The sequence below is a fragment of the Papio anubis genome, chromosome X (genome assembly GCF_008728515.1).
Source record: "Papio anubis isolate 15944 chromosome X, Panubis1.0, whole genome shotgun sequence".
NCBI lineage: Eukaryota > Metazoa > Chordata > Mammalia > Primates > Cercopithecidae > Papio > Papio anubis.
In genome coordinates, this window is record NC_044996.1 from 45370778 (window position 1) to 45387768 (window position 16991).

General features: G+C 44.1%; 1 protein-coding gene across 2 annotated transcripts in view; it reads right to left on the bottom strand.

Moving 5' to 3' along the window:
• Positions 1 to 16991, bottom strand: part of ATG4A (autophagy related 4A cysteine peptidase) — a 73517-nt gene that overhangs the window by 33328 nt on the left and 23198 nt on the right. Inside the window, exon 2 of one of the 2 annotated variants that reach the window (XM_017954083.3) lies at positions 7605 to 7775. The exons of the other annotated variant lie outside the window; for it this stretch is intronic. The gene's annotated coding sequence lies outside the window, so the exon portion shown is untranslated. The remainder of the gene's footprint in view (positions 1 to 7604; positions 7776 to 16991) is intronic. 2 annotated transcript variants of the gene reach the window in all.

The following is a 16991-nucleotide window of genomic DNA, read 5'->3' on the forward strand; positions in this document are numbered from 1 at the left end:
TTGTGTCTGACTGGGGGATTGTAGATGCACCAGTCGGTGCTCTGTGTCTAGCTCGGGGTTTGTGAACTCACCGATGGGCGCTCTGTGTCTGGCTTAAGGTTTATAGACACACCAGTGGGTGCTCTGTGTCTAGTTAATCTGGTGAGGACTTGGAGAACTTTCGTGTCTGGCTGGAGGACTGTGAATGCACCAGTCCGTGCTCTGTGTCTAGCTCAGGGATTGTGAACACGCCAATTGGCACCCTGTCAAAACGAACCAATCAGCTCTCTGTAAAATGGATCAATCAGAAGGATGGGGGTGGGGCCAGATAAGGGAATAAAAGCAGGCTGCCCGAGCCAGCAGCAGCAACCTGCTTGGGTCCCCTTCCACATTGTGGAAGCTTTGTTCTTTTGCTCTTTGCAGTAAATCTTGCTCCTGTTCACTCTTTGGGTCCACGTCACCTTTATGAGCTGTAACACTCACCACGAAGGTCTGCAGCTTCACTCCTGAGGCCAGTGAGACTACAAACCCACCAGGAGAAATGAACAACTCCCGACCGGAGGAACGAACAACTCCAGATGTGCCACCTTAAAAGCTGTAACACTCATCGTGAAGGTCTGCAGCTTCACTCCTGAGGCCAGCGAGACCACGAACCCACCAGAAGGAAGAAACTCTGAACACGTCCAAACATCAGAAGGAACTCCAGACACACCATCTTTAAGAACTCACCGCGATGGTCCACAGCTTCATTCTTGAAGTCAGTGAGACCAAGAACCCACCAATTGCAGACACATTTTGGCGACCATGAAGGGACTATCGCCTATCGCCAAGTGGTGAGACTATCACCTATTGCCAAGCAGTGAGTACCATCGGACTCCTTTCACTTGCTGTTCTGTCCTGTTTTTCCTTAGAATTCGGGGGCTAAACACCGGGCACCTGTCGGCCAGTTAAAAATAACTAGCATGGCTGCCAAGGGAAAGACACGGGTGTCAGGCTTTCTGGGAAAGGGCTCTCTAACAACCCCCGACTCTTCGGAGTTGGGAGCGTTGGTTTGCCTAGAACCAGCTTCTGCTTTTCCTGTACCTCTGGGCTGAGCCGAGGGTCGACAGAGAGGAAAGCCATGTAGCTCCGGGGTCCCGACAACAAGTTGGTTGACCCTGCAGCCATGAGCAGAACTCCCAAAGGCGTGTCACCCAAGCGAGACTTGCCCATCTATCCTATCTATCCTGACCCTTGCCCCCTGGGTCTTAATGCCTGCCAGACAAACTTCCTCTCGCCTCTCTTCTCTGAGGTTAGTCCTGCTTCTAAAAATCGCTCCCTGTCTCTGGTGCTTTTCTAGTTTCTCCTATAAGAATGACTTCTAGTATAAACTCCAAGACTCTGTTACCTTCTTTAGGCACCCTGGCTCACCAATCAGAAAGACATAATTTTTGCCCAAAGCCCCATCGTAGGGGGGACTATCTGGAATTTTAGGATCCTTCCTCAGACAAGCTGGCCTAACAAAATCTATTCGTGAAGCTAGGATATGGGGAGCCTCAGAAATTGTATCCTTCCTATTCATATAAGTGAGGACAAAAGGTGTCACTATTCCAACCCTGGAGATCCCTTCCCTCCCTCGGGGTATGGCCCTCCACTTCATTTTTGGGGCATAACATCTTTATAGGACATGGGTAAAGTCCCAGTACTAACAGGAGAATGCTTAGGACTCTAACAGATTTTCGAGAATGCGTCAGTAAGGGCCACTAAATCTGATTCTTCTTGGTCCTCCTTGTGGTCTAGCAGGACAGGCAAGGGTGCAGGTTTTCAAGAATGCATCAGTAAGGGCCACTAAATCCGACCTTCCTCGGTTCCCCATGTGGTCTGGGAGGAAAACTAGTGTTTCTGCTGCTGCGTTGGTGAGCGCAACTATTCTGATCAGCAGGGTCCAGGGACCATTGCAGGTTCTTAGGCAGGGGTTGCTTCTGCTGCTGCGTCAGTGAGCACAACTATTCCAATCAGCAGGGTCCAGGGACCATTGTGGGTTCTTGGGCGGGGGAGAAACAAAACAAACCAAAACTGTGGGCAGTTTTGTCTTTCAGATGGGAAATACTCAGGCATCAACAGGCTCACCCTTGAAATGTATCCTAAGTCATTGGGACCACTTTGACCTGCAAACCCTGAAAAAGAGGCAACTCATTTTTTTTCTGCACTATGGCTTGGCCCCAATATTTTCTCTCTGATAGGGAAAAATGGCCACCTGAGGGAAGTACAAATTACAATAATATACTGCAACTTGACCTTTTCTGTAAGAGGGAAGGCAAATGGAGTGAAATACCTTATGTCCAAGCTTTCTTTTCATTGAGGGAGAATACACAACTATGCAAAGCTTACAATTTACATCCCACAGGAGGACCTCTCAGCTTACCCCCATATCCTAGCCTCCCTATAGCTCCCCTTCCTATTAATGATAATCCTCCCCTAATCTCCCCTGCCCAGAAGGAAATAAGCAAAGAAATCGCCAAAGGACCACAAACATCCCCCCCCCTCCCGCCGGCTATCAGTTATGTCCCCTTCAAGCTGTAGGGGGAGGGGAATTTGGCCCAACCCGGGTACCTGTCCCCTTCTCCCTCTCTGATTTAAAGCAGATCAGGGCAGACCTGGGGAAGTTTTCAGATGATCCTGATAGGTACAAAGATGTCCCACAGGATCTAGGGCAAACCTTCGACCTCACTTGGAGAGCTGTCATGCTACTGTTATATCAAACCCTGGCCTTTAATGAAAATAATGCACCTTTAGCTGCAGCCTGAGACTTTGGAGATACCTGGTATCTTAGTCAAGTAAATGACAGAATGACAGCCGAAGAAAGGGACAAATTCGCTACCAGTCAGCAAGACATCCCCAGTATGGATCCCCATTGGGACCTTGACTCAGATCATGGGGACTGGAGTCGTAAACATCTGTTGACCTGTGTTCTAGAAAGACTAAGGAGAATTAGAAAAAAGCCCATGAGTTATTCAATGATGTCCACCATAACTCATGGAAAGGAAGAAAATCTTTCTGTCTTCCTCGAGCAGCTACGGGAGGCCTTAAAAAAAGTATACTCCCTGTCACCCGAATCATTTGAGGGTCAATTGATTCTAAAAGATAAGTTTATTACCCAATCAGCTGCAGATATCAGGAGAAAGCTCCAAAAGCAAGCCCTGGGTCCTGAACAAAATTTGGAGGCATTATTGAACCTGGCAACCTCGGTGTTCTATAATAGGGACCAAGAGGAACAGGCCCAAAAGGAAAAGCGAGGTCAGAGAAAGGCCACAGCCTTAGTCATGGCTCTCAGACAGACAGACCTTGGTGGTTCAGAGAGGACAGAAAATGGAGCAGGCCAATCACCCAGTAGGGCTTGTTATCAGTGTGGTTTATTAGGACACTTTAAAAAAAGGCTGTCCAATGAGAAATAAGCTGCCCCTTCGTCCGTGTCCACTATGCTGAGGCAATCACTGGAAGGTGCACTGCCCCAGAGGACGAAGGTTCTCTGGGTCAGAAGCCCCCAACCAGATGATCCAACAACAGGACTGAGGGTGCCCAGGGAAAGCGCCAGCTCACGTCATCACCCTCACAGAACCCCGGGTACGTTTAAACATTGAGGGCCAGGAAATAGACTTCCTCCTGGACACTGGTGCAAGCTTCTCAGTGTTAATCTCCTGTCCTGGACGACTTCCTCAAGGTCTGTTACCATCCAAGGAATCCTGGGACAGCCTGTAACCAGGTATTTCTCCCACCTCCTCAGTTGTAATTGGGAGACTTTGCTCTTTTCACATGCCTTTCTTGTTATGCCTGAAAGTCCCACACCCTTATTAGGGAGGGATACATTAGCCAAACCTGGAGCTATTATCTACATGAATATAGGGAACAAGTTACCCATTTGTTGTCCCCTACTTGAGGAGGGAATCAACCCTGAAGTCGGGGCATTGGAAGGACAATTTGGAAGGGCAAAAAATGCCCACCCAGTCCAAATCAGGCTAAAAGATCCTACCACTTTTCCTTATCAAAGGCAGTATCCCTTAAGACCTGAAGCTCATAAAGGATTACAGGACATTGTTAAACATTTAAAAGCTCAAGGCTGAGTAAGGAAATGCAGCAGTCCCTGCAACACCCCAATTCTAGGGGTACAAAAACCGAACGGTCAGTGGAGACTAGTGCAAGATCTTAGACTCATAAATGAGGCAGTAATTCCTCTATATCCAGTTGTACCCAACCCCTATGTCCTGCTCTCTCAAATACCAGAGGAAGCAGAATGGTTCACAGTTCCGGACCTCAAGGATGCCTTATTCTGTATTCCTCTGCACTCTGACTCCCAGTTTCTCTTTGCCTTTGAGGATCCCGCAGACCACACGTCCCAACTTATGTGGACAGTCTTGCCCCAACGGTTTAGGGATAGCCCTCACCTGTTTGGTCAGGCACTGGCCCAAGATCTAGGCCACTTCTCAAGTCCAGGCACTCTGGTCCTTCAGTATGTGGATGACTTCCTTTTGGCTGCCAGTTCGGAAGCCTTGTGCCAGCAGGCTACCCTAGATCTCTTGAACTTTCTAGCTAATTAAGGGTACAAGGTGTCCAGGTCGAAGGTCCAGCTTTGCCTACAGCAGGTCAAATACCTAGGACTAATCTTAGCCAGAGGGACCAGGGCCCTCAGCAAGGAAAGAATACAGCCTATACGGCTTATCCTCACCCTAAGACATTAAGACAGTTGCAGGGGTTCCCTGGAATCCCCTGCTTTTGCCGACTATGGATCCCCAGATACAGTGAGATAGCCAGGCCCCTCTATACTCTAATCAAGGAAAACCCACGAGGGCAAATACTCATCCAGTAGAATGGGAACTAGAGGCAGAAACAGCCTTCAAAACTTTAAAGCAGGCTCCAGCTTTAAGCCTTCCCACAGGACAAAACTTCTCTTTATACGTCACAGAGAGAGCAGGGATAGCTCTTGGAGTCCTTACTCAGACTGATGGGACAACCCCACAACCAGTGGCATACCTAAGTAAGGAAATTGATGTAGTAGCAAAAGGCTGGCCTCACTGTTGATGGATAGTTGAGGCAGTGGCCGTCTTAGTGTCAGAGGCTATCAAGATAATACAAGGAAAGGATCTCACTGTCTGGACTACTCATGATATAAATGGCATATTAGGTGCCAAAGGAAGTTTATGGCTGTCAGACAACCGCCTACTTAGATACCAGGTGCTACTCCTTGAGGGACCGGTGCTTCAAATACTTTTGTGTGTGGCCATCAACCCTGCCACTTTTCTCCCAGAGGATGGGGAACCAATCGAGCATGACTGCCAACAAATTATAGTCCAGACTTATGCCGCCTGAGATGATCTCTTAGAAATCCCCTTAGCTAATCCTGACCTTAACCTATATACTGATGGAAGTTCATTTGTGGAGAAGGGGATACAAAGGGCAAGTTATGCCACAGTTAGTGATGTAACCATACTTGAAAGTAAGCCTCTTCCCCCAGGGACCAGCGCCCAGTTAGCAGAACTAGTAGCACTTACCCGAGTCTTAGAACTGGGAAAGGGAAAAAGAATAAATGTGTATACAGATAGCAAGTACACTTATCTAATCCTACATGTCCATGCTGCAATATGGAAAGAAAGGGAGTTCCTAACCTCTGGGGAAACCCCCATTAAATACCACAAGGAAATTATGGAGTCATTGCACACAGTGCAAAAACCCAAGGAGGTGGCAGTCTTACACTGCCAAAGCCAACAAAAAGAGGAAGGATAGGGGAGAACAGTAGCATAAGTGGCTGGCAGAGACAGGGAAACACCAGCAGAAAGGAAAGAGAGAAAGAGACAGAAAGTCAGAGAGAGAGAGAGGAAGAAACAGAGACAAAGAGGGAGTCAAAGAGAGAGAGACAAAGAAGTCAAAGAGAAAGAAAGAGAGATGGAAGCAGTAAAGAAAAAACAGTGTGTCCTATTCCTTTAAAAGCCAGGGTAAATTTCTGTCTACCCAGCCAAGGTATATTCTTCTTATGTGGAATGTTGGCCTATATCTGCCTCCCCACTAACTGGACAGGCACCTGCACCTTAGTCTTTTTAAGTCCCAACATTAATATTGCCCCAGGAAATCAGACCTTATCAGTACCCCTCAAAGCTCAGGTCTGTCAGTGCAGTCACACAAGTAATACCCCTATTTATAGGGTTAGGAATGGCTACTGCTACAGGAACCGGAATAGCCGGTTTATCTACTTGATTATCCTACCACGCACTCTCAAAGGATTTCTCAGACAGTTTGCAAGAAATAACCAAATCTATCCTTACTTTACAATCCCAAATAGACTCTTTAGCAGCAGTGACTCTCCAAAACTGCCTAGGCCTAGACCTCCTGACTGCTGAGAAAGGAGGACTCTGCACTTTCTTAGGGGAAGAGTGTTGTTTTTACACTAACCAGTCAGGGATAGTATGAGATGCCTCCCGGCATTTGCAGGAAAAGGCTTCTGAAATCAGACAACGCCTTTCAAATTCTTACACCAACCTCTGGAGTTGGGCAACATGGCTTCTCCCCTTTCTAGGTCCCGTGGCAGCCATCTTGCTGTTACTCACCTTTGGGCCCTGTATGTTTAACCTTCTTGTCATATTTGTTTTCTCCAGAATCAAGGCCATCAAGCTACAGATGGTCTTACAAATGGAACCCCAAATGAGCTTAACTAACAACTTCTACCGAGGACCCCTCAACCGACCTGCTGGCACTCTCACTGGTCTATAGAGCTCCCCTCTGGAGGACACTACAACCACAGGGCCCCTTTATCACCCCTATCCAGCAGGAGGTAGCTAGAGCAGTCATCGGCCAAATTCCCAACAGCAGTTGGGGTATCCTGTTTAGAAGGGGGATTGAGAGGTGAGGGCATGCTGGCGGCCCTCACTCACTCTCGGGGCCTTCTCAGCCTCAGCACCCACTCTGACTGCGCTTGAGGAGCCCTTCGGCCCACTGCTGCACTGTGGCAGCACCTCTCTGGGCTGGCTGAGGCCAGAGATGGCTCTCTCTGCTTGCCGGGAGGCATGAGGGGAGAGGCCCGGGCAGTAACCAAGGCTGCGCAAGGTGCTCCCGGGCCAGCGCGAGTTCCGGGTGGGCATGGGCTCGGTGGGCCCCACACTCAGAGCGGCTGGCTGGCATTGCCGACCCTGTGCAGTGAGGGGCTTGGCGCCCTGGCCAGAGGCTACGGCGGGCGGGGGGGGGGTGGTGCACCGAATCCCCCAGCAGTGCCGGCCCACTGCCGCTGTGCTTCAGTTCTCGCGGGGCCTCAGCTGCCTCCCCATGGGGCAGGGCTCGGGACCCGCAGCCCGCCATGCCAGAGTCTCCCGCCATGCCAGAGTCTCCCCCCGTGGGCTCCTGTGCAGCCCAAGCCTCCCCAATGAGCACCGCCCCCTGCTCCACAGCGCTGGGTCCCATCAACCACCCAGGGGCTGAGGAGTGTGGGCGCACAGCGTGGGACTGGCGAGCAGCTCTGCCTGCGGCCCTGGTGCAGAGTCCACTGGGTGAAGCCAGCTGGACTCCTGGGTCTGGTGGGGACTTGGAGAGCCTTTGTGTCTGACTGGGTGATTGTAGATGCACTGATCGGCGCTCTGTGTCTAGCTCGGGGTTTGTGAACTCACCAAGTGGTGCTCTGTGTCTGGCTCAAGGTTTGTAGAGGCACTGGTGGGTTCTCTATGTCTAGTTAATCTGGTGAGGACTTGGAGAACTTTCGTGTCTGGCTGGAGGACGGTGAATGCATCAGTCAGTGCTCTGTGTGTAGCTCAGGGATTGTGAATGCACCAATCAGCACCCTGTCAAAACAGACCAATCAGCTCTCTGTAAAATGGACTAATCAGCAGGATGTGGGTGGGGCCAGATAAGGGAATAAAAGCAGGCTGCCCGAGCCAGCAGCAGCAACCTGCTTGGCCCCCTTCCACATTGTGGAAGCTTTGTTCTTTTGCTCTTTGCAATAAATCTTGCTCCTGTTCACTCTTTGGGTCCACGTCACCTTTATGAGCTGTAACACTCACCACGAAGGTCTGCAGCTTCACTCCTAAGGCCAGCGAGACTACAAACCCACCAGGAGAAATGAACAACTCCTTAAGAGTTGTTCTTAAGTGCCACCTTAAGAGCTGTAACACTCATCGCGAAGGTCTGCAGCTTCACTCCTGAGGCCAGCGAGACCACGAACCCACCAGGAGGAAGAAACTCCGAACACGTCCAAACATCAGAAGGAACAAACTCCAGACACACCATCTTTAAGAACTGTAACACTCACCGCGAGGGTCCATGGCTTCATTCTTGAAGTCAGTGAGACCAGGAACCCACCAATTCAGGCTGATATGAGTTCCCTACCTTTTCAGTCTGTTTAAAGAGATAGGGACTATACAAGCAGAGCTACAAATCTATAACTTGGTGGATCAAGAATTAGTTTCTACAAGGTCTCAGGGACAACAGGCTTCACCCTGTTCCACTGTACTTTAATAATAATTATTGTACTGAAGTCTCTGCTGGGCTAGTTTAGTGGCCAGCTCATAATTAGACAAAGATTTCCTTAAATTCCTGGAACCAAAAAGCCTCCCAGTTTTGGCCAAGGGACTCTGTGTACATGTTGGGGCCTGTCTTCAACACTCAGCCACACGGTGTCTTCTGCCTTTGTCTTCACTTTCTGCTTATGCCGAACTCAAGATCAGCCAGAGTGAGAGCTTAGGACCTACTGAGGGCTTTCCTGAGCATGTGCACAGCCCTATGCATGCATGGAATCTCGTAGATTCCCAGGAATATGCCCAAGCTTTCCAAAGCCCCAAGGAATCTCATTCCCCAGCTTTTTCTTCAAAGCTTTGTGGTTAGCTGGAAATATTATCCATTGTTTCAGGCAGCTGAGAAGTTAATTGATTGCCTCTAATCATTTTCCAAAAGAAAGGTCCTGGGGAAAAGGCTTTCTGTAGCTCTGTGTCAGGCCAAATAAATACAGTCTTACAAGTGGGGGCCTTCTGGCAGAACTCCAGACGGATCAAATAATGACAATTCTCTAGAAATGAGGCTCTAAAGGAGTCTCAACTCTATTCTGTCTCCTCTGATGGCTGCCAGGCTGATGGTTTTCCCTGTGCATGAAGGCTATTGATTTTGAAGGCTACTGCAGAGCCAAGGAGAAAGGGATGGGAATTCGGTGAATGAAAATACTAATGCCACAAAGCTCACTGGTCTTATCAACATGCAGCCATTTTTCTTGAATAAATGTTCCCTGGATTGCCACAAGCCTTTAGTTCATTTCTAGAGTTCTGAAAAAGTTGATTCTATTTCTGCCAGTTTTTTCATTGCTATTATGGAGAGAATTTTCAGAGGTTCTTACTCTGCCATTTTTGCTAATGTCTTACTTTAATAATATGGTTTCTGGCAATTGACTACATTTCTAAGGGTTATTTTGGAAAACTGCAAGTAAATGAGAAAATCACTTTGAAAAACAAATTTTCTGACAGGGTTTAACAAAAACACTTATACCTCATGACATGAATTTCAGTCAATTCATCCTAGATTCTGTGGAGCTTGTGCCAAAGAAGGAAGCACCACAAACTCTCTAAAGTGAAATTAAAAGGCCATAGAATCTCAGGGCCAGGAGGGGTGTGAGATATAGGATAACCTCCTTGTAGGTCTTTCAATTCTAACAGCATGCCAGGACACTGCTGGTGCTAAAACAACCTTCTCAGCAATGCATATGTCAAATCACATCTTGAAAAACTTGAGACAACATCCACGGGGGATAGGTATGGTAACAGCTGAGTATTCATTCATATTTCATTCCATAAACTTTACAGAGTACCTACTATGTGTTAAGTATAAAGGGTAAAACATCAGTGAGATACAGTCTCCACCCTCCAAAAGCTTTTTAATCTAGTGGAGAGGCTAGGTCTGGAAACAACTAACAGAAGTGCAATAAGTGAAAGGAAAGTGATGTGGAAGACAGGGAAAGAAAAGGAAATAAATACAGTAATTAATTCCAACTGGGGGTGAATAGGCTTTCTACAACCTAGAAAAGGTTGCAGCATCAGAGCTGAGCCTTAATGGAAATAAGATATAAGTGGTAAGGGGGAAGGGAGGAAATTTCTAATTGAGGGAACACCAAAAGGACTTGGCAAGCAACTGAGTGTAGGGTGGGGCAGGGGAGAGTGAGAGAAAGAGAGTCAAAAATAACTTGCAGTTTTCAAGTGTTGGTGATGAAATGGTGGCAGAAAACCATGGGGGTGGGTAGGGAGATAATAAGCTTGGTCTAACCAGAATCTGTTGGACTCAGTGGATTTGAAGAAAGGGGTTAAAAAACAGTGAAGGGAAAGTAAGCCTGCACAGGGTTTTTGAAGACAGGCATGGTAGATGGCAAGTTAATTAGCAGGGCCTGGGACAGCAGGAAGACAGCCAGAAGACCAAGGCTCTGGCCCAGCCTGCAACACGCTTTCATCCCCTTCCTCCTGGGTTCACTTACTCCCCTGTTAGTCCCCAGCCTCTGCTCACCTGTGCACAGGCTCTGACCCATGTTCATTTGTCTTCCAACCTGTGACCTGCTTTTCTGACAGCCAAGAACTTAGAAAACAGAAGATTGGGCAAAAATTCTTAGCATTTCAAGTGGATTTTCACAATCAAAACAGCAAGTTTTCTTGAATTTACTCAGCAAGTCACATCCTAGCAATGCTAGGTTGTCAAATAATGCAAAAGACATGAATGATTTCTCTACAAACTGGTATAAACTTTGACTTCCTAAGACAACAGTGTGATTTTCAAACTTACATTAGAGAATCTTAACCAAAGAGTTATCATTCAGCTAGAGAGGACTTTATGGAATTCTATTTAACTGACTGGTGTTAGAGGTGGTGGAGCAGAGGAGGCTACACCTGATAAATTTCAGGGCAAGTTAGCAAAGTAACCAGTCTGGTTAGCAAGGGACAATTGTTAAGTGATAAGACTCTGGTTTTCAGCTAGAAAAACTAATCAGGCCATAGATAATTTGGCCCCACAAAATATGACATTTCTTAGAGATTTCAGTTAATTCATCCTACTGACATAATGGTAATCCCACTGACAAATGTAATGCAAAATTGGGCTATTTCTGTGTTTCCTTTAAAGTGGTGCTTTTGAAAAGCTTATTCCCTTTTTAAGTGTATTTTTCTTGTTGCTTTCACTTAGGGATAAATTGCTGCCTGCTGTCTGCTGACTGAAATGCATTTGGAAATGTCTATGGGGAAATGAGATTCCATACACAAACTGGTAAGGAATGTACCTAACACATAGGCCACCGCACCTCCAAATTGCTGCCTCTTTTTGCCTTTGCTAAGATAGTTCTGCTCTTTTTTGATAGATGCCATTTCCGGAAGGATAAAAAGACTAGCTTTGAAAAGAGAGTCTAAATGCCTCTGTGATAACAAGGTGCTGCTGAGAGGATGCCGCCTTTGTAAAGGCTATCATTTTTGTTGATAAGTCATACAGAAAGGGTAGCACACTGGATGTATTGATGGAAAAAAAATTTGATTGGCAATATAATTCAAGACTTGAGGCACCTTTTTCACAAACTGAGGTGAGAATCACCTTGATTCTTCAACAGGTTTTGTTCTTTAGAATCAACCTGCTAGTCAGTTGTTACCGGGAAATTGGAGGAAAGCATGATTGAATTCCCGAGGACAGTTTCACATTAGTGCCACTGCCAAGCCATGCAGTGGGTTAAAAGAAAGCTTCCATGGTACTGTATCTTTGATTTTGGACAATAACCAAACTAAAAAGCAGCAATACTCAAATACTGAGCTCATGGCTAAGACACCATGAAAATATTTAATAGTGTGTCGACTTATTTTTCTTTAATATCCAGCATGGTGAGGAGAAGGAGGAAAACGAAAGGGAAAAGGAGGAAATGCCTACATCCCTCTTAGAAATAGCTCTATTCCAGGAAACCCAAAATTTGTGTTCTAGTCCTACCCTGCCACTTAATATATGACCTTAGAAAATCTACTGCACTTCTCTGGACCTTAGATTCTCCATCTATAAAATGAGCAGTGTGTTTTTCAAACAGCACATCCTAATTTATCAGTGGGTGGTAAAATCTATATAGGGGGTTGCAATCAGCATTTTTAAAAAATGAAATTGAATAGAATAGAAAAGATCAGTGTATTGTAGATAAGAAGTATTGTTTCATGAAACTTGTGTGTATAAAAACTACGTTGCAATGTAAAATGTATTTCTCATTGTGTTGTTATGATTAAAAAAAAAAAAAAGCCACCAGTCCAGACCTACACTGTCCAATACAGTAGCCACTAGTCACATGCAGTTGTTTAATTAAAATTAAAGACAAAAATGCAGTTCCTCAGTCACACTAGCCACATTTCAAGCACTCAATAGCCATGTGTGGTTGGTGGTTACCATATTGGATAGCACAGATATAGAACAGTTTCAGAATCTCAGAAAAATTTACTGGACAGTTTTATTATAAGGAGTTTTTTATGGTTCTGTAGTATGTGGAGGCAGGATGGGGTGTTAGGAGGAGTACCCCGAGCCCTAGGAAGAGAAGATGTGTTCACTTGTCTCTCTTAAGAGAGTCTGTATGTGAACTTCTAAATAAATGAACCAACAATTATTTATTAAGTTTCAAACTTGGTTCTATGAGGAATACAAAGGAAGCATCCTTATAAACATTCACTGGATATTAAATGAACCAACGAAGGCATCATAATAACATAATCAAATTAAAGATAGGAACCTGATGTAAAAGAGTTAATAATAAAGGGTAATATACAGGCAAGTGTCAATAATAACTAAGTGCTGTCAAAATGCACAAAAGGAGGAAACTGAGGAGCACTGGAGTCATCAGGGAAGATTTTAAGAATCTTCTAGTAGTTTCTGGACTGGTTTTTAAATTATTCCTTCAATTTGGATGAGCAGAGACAAGAGGGGAGAATATTCCAGATAAGAGCACCATACATTTACATGCATTGGAGAGTGGGGTAGGTTCTGGGGGATATTGAGAAATGAGATGAAAGAGGTGGCATGGGACTAAATTCTGGAAGGTATAAAGCCAGCCAGTGGAGTCCAACTCTTGGTAAAGGTATTGACAGTTTTCAGAGCACTTTCACATGATTCTGGTGACAGCCCCTTGAGAGGGACAGGGCAGGGACCATTACCTCCATTTTAGAGTTAGGGAACTGAGTCTCAGAGAGGTGATATGACTTGCCCAAGATCATACAGCTAGTGAGCAGTATAATCAAGATTCAAACCCAGTTAATATTATTCTCCATCCAGTAGTCTTCCCACTATACATTGCTGTTATGAAAAAAAAAAAAAAAAAAAAAAAAAGCTGGATTCCAAGCACAGGAGATTAAGGAGACCAATGAGAAAGTTGTTGCAACAATCCAGGCATAAAGTGTTGAAGGCCTGGCCTAAGGTGGCAAGAAACCAGATGCTCTGGTTATATAACACACTATAAAACAAACTGTCAATGCAATACCCACTGTTTATAGGGGACAATAAGAGCAGACAGTCTGAGGTTAGAACATTATAGTTATGTTTAACTGAAAGTGATCTAAACTACTCCCAGAGGAATAAATATTAACAATATAATTCACATACTGTGTCCGGATTTTTCCAGACAGCTGAAAGCAATGTTTTGGACACGGTTCCTAAGCAAACAACACTTTATATGTCTATGCATTGTTATGAGGCACTTCTGTCTTGGTAGTGTTTCTTTCCCCTGTCAATTTCTATTTCCATTTTTCAGAACTAATTGATCATATAATCTGTTGCCTCATCTAGATTTCCAGTGAGAAAAGACAGGTGCAAAAATGTAAAAGAGCTAAAGGCCTTAGGGTTTTTCCATACTACTTAGCAAAACTATCTGCTTAGCAATTAATTAGTTAATAATGATTTACTAAGATATGCCATTTCCAGACTAATGTTATGGGATCTCTCTGCTGTTGACAATAAAATGCTAAAAATCTTCCATGGGCTTCCAAGACTGTTCCACCTGACAGGAATCAAATATAAATTCATAAACATGGCACTTAAAGCCCTCTCTAATAAGGCCCACTTCAAAAATTCCCAGTTGTTTCCCACTACTCATTACTGCTTCATAATATCTACTCTTTTCAGTCAAACTAAAATACATGATACAGAGGAGATTCTATCTTTGCTCATTCATGTTCTACTTGCCCTTAAATTCCACCTCAAATGCTCCTTTCTTGATGAATCATTCTTCTTCAGTTTTCCCAACAAGGAGTAGTTGCTCTTTCTTCTAAACATCCATAGTCCTTTATTTATACCTCCTTTATGACACTGAGCACTTTCTACTTTAGATTATTGTTATTTGTGGACATGTTATCTCTCTGCTATTGAAATGAACTCCTTAAAGTCTCAGTCCATCTAGTGTTCATCTCTCTATCCCCTACAGCTCTGGTCATAGTGCCTTGCAATAAGTCCTCTCCTAAGTTTAACATTTGTTGAATGGATGGGTACAGAAAAAAAAAGCCTAAAAGCTGGTTTATATGTCCATCCAAATGTCAATTTAACAATCCTTTACTGAGTACCTACCATGTAACCAGCACTGTGCTAGGCCTTAGCAGTAGCAACATATCTTAGTAATTCTGAGTCTAATGGGAAGAAAGAGAAGGAAGAGTTAATTTTGATGCAGTATGTGATGAGTATCTGTATAGGAGGCTAAGGAAGAATAGAAGAGGGTCATCTAAGCCAATCTGAGGCATAAAGGAGGCTGTGGAAAGAAAGCTGATGGCAGCACTTGACCTTAGAAAATGAGTGAGAGTTAAGCAATTTGATCAGGGAAAGGATATTCCAGACAGAGAAAGTTTGTACCAAATGCAGAAGGCTAAGAGACTGTGGAATTAGTGATGCTGTATGGGGACTGGCAAGGGTTGAAGCTGGAGAGGAAGGTGGAGCCAGGAGATGCTGGCCTTGGCAGCCTTGGTCAGAATTCTGGACTTAAGCCAGGCTTCATGGGGCTCCTAACGGGTTTCGGATACACCCAAAATCCAGTCTGGGTATCCTGCAATTTTCAGAATAGAAGTGGTGCGCCAAGTAGTCACCTAGACAGCAAATCCTAGCTCTTTGAACATTCATCATCAAATTAAATTCTGTTAAAAAAACAAAGACCGGAAGTGGTTCTCTTTGTTGAGGAGGATGGAGGTTCTCTGTCTCACAGCATGTGAAGTGTTACAACATCGGGGGAGAAGTACAGAGTCTTTTCCAGAAAGAGTACTCTTTGGAGCACTTTCCCAGTTTTCTCCTCAGTTTACAACCACCTCACCCTCTTTCCATACCACAGGAATTTTCCCCATACCCTTTCAACATCGCACTTCATTAGCAAATGTTGCCAGCAGACATATGATGTTTAAAAATTCTTTACCTTAGAAGTAATGTAAAATCATACTGCCAGAGTTAAGTTTTTGGATTACATAAAATTACACACGTACCTTCACTTTCAAAACAAAAGATGGATTCTAAGTTAATCCTAAGGCACATTTCTGTAACGTGAACTTGATTTTCCAATGTTATTTTATGATCATTTGAGCCACATTGCCCAAGAAAAGACAATTTGACCCCATCCAAAAAAGATACAGCTTGCAATTAAATGGCTCCTCATCCCTGATGTGCACCGTATGTAGCAGACACCAGGAAAATAAATATCTACTCATAAGTGTGAAAGACCCAGCCCACTGCATGAAGCAAAAATAGTCTCTAATGTCTGACAGACAGGGAATATGTCCTGCTTAACAAAATGCAAACCCATTTTTAATCTCCAACAGTGGCTCTTCATAAAGTGGGGTTTTCTTATAAGATGATTAGCCATCAATTCCTTTATTAAGACTTTTCTAAGTTAAAACTTTTTTTATCGTACCTACCCTAGTGAGTCTACTCCTAGATTTATATTCAATAAAAATGAGTGCTTATGTCCACCAAGAGATATGATCAAAGATGTCCATAGCAATTTGTATTCATGATTTTAAAAACCTAGAAAACAACCCAAATGTCCATCAACAGGGAAATGAATTAAAAAATTTACAGTGTACCATACTTTGGAATGCTACATAGCAATGAAAAGGAACTGAATCTCACAGACGTCATGTTAAACAAAAGAAGCCAGATGCAAAATAGTAGACACAGTATGACTCAATTTATATAAAGTTTGAAACTAGGCAAAACGAATCTATGATGACAGTGGTCAGAACAGGTGTTACATTTGGGAGGTGGTATTACCTGGGAGGAGGCAAGCGAGAACCTTCTGAGGGACCAGAAATGTCTATAACTTTGATCAGTGTGGCGTTTACACACACATAAAATATCATTGAACTATGCACTTAAAATTTGTGCATTTTACTGCTTGTAAGAATACCTTAATTAAATAAAAAAGAAAATGGTAAGTCTTTATACTAGATTTATTTCTGGTATAGACTGTCAAAATTATACTAACCACAATCTCTTCTTTCTTTATCAAAAGCAGAGACGTAGTTCTGAATTTATCCCACCCCTCAGTACACACACACACACACACACACACACAGGCATACACGCACACATGCACACATACACATCAAATCTAAACGTAAGCAGTTAGGGGCCTCAGATATTATCTATAAGGCTAATTTATTAGATTTTTCCATTTATAGCATTGCAGAATGCCACCTATATTTACAGACTTGCTTTGACTACAAAATTACAAATTCATTAATTGTTCTTTTCTACTATAGCATTAGATGATCTTCATCACATAAATACATTAAGTCTGTTAAAAAAATTAATTGGGAGGTCATTAGGCAGAGATGGCTCCAGTGCCTTTGGTTCCAACTTCAGCCAACCAATACCCAAGTCACTATAAATAGCAAAATGACACTTAATTTTAACCAATTAGAAATCAACAACTAACCTCTAACAGGAGACTTTACCAATTAAAAACCAACTAACCTCTAACTAGAGACTTTCCACTTTAACCAATCAAATAGTTTCTTTGTCTCGTTTCTGCAAGAATCTTGTAAGTTTTCCCTTTA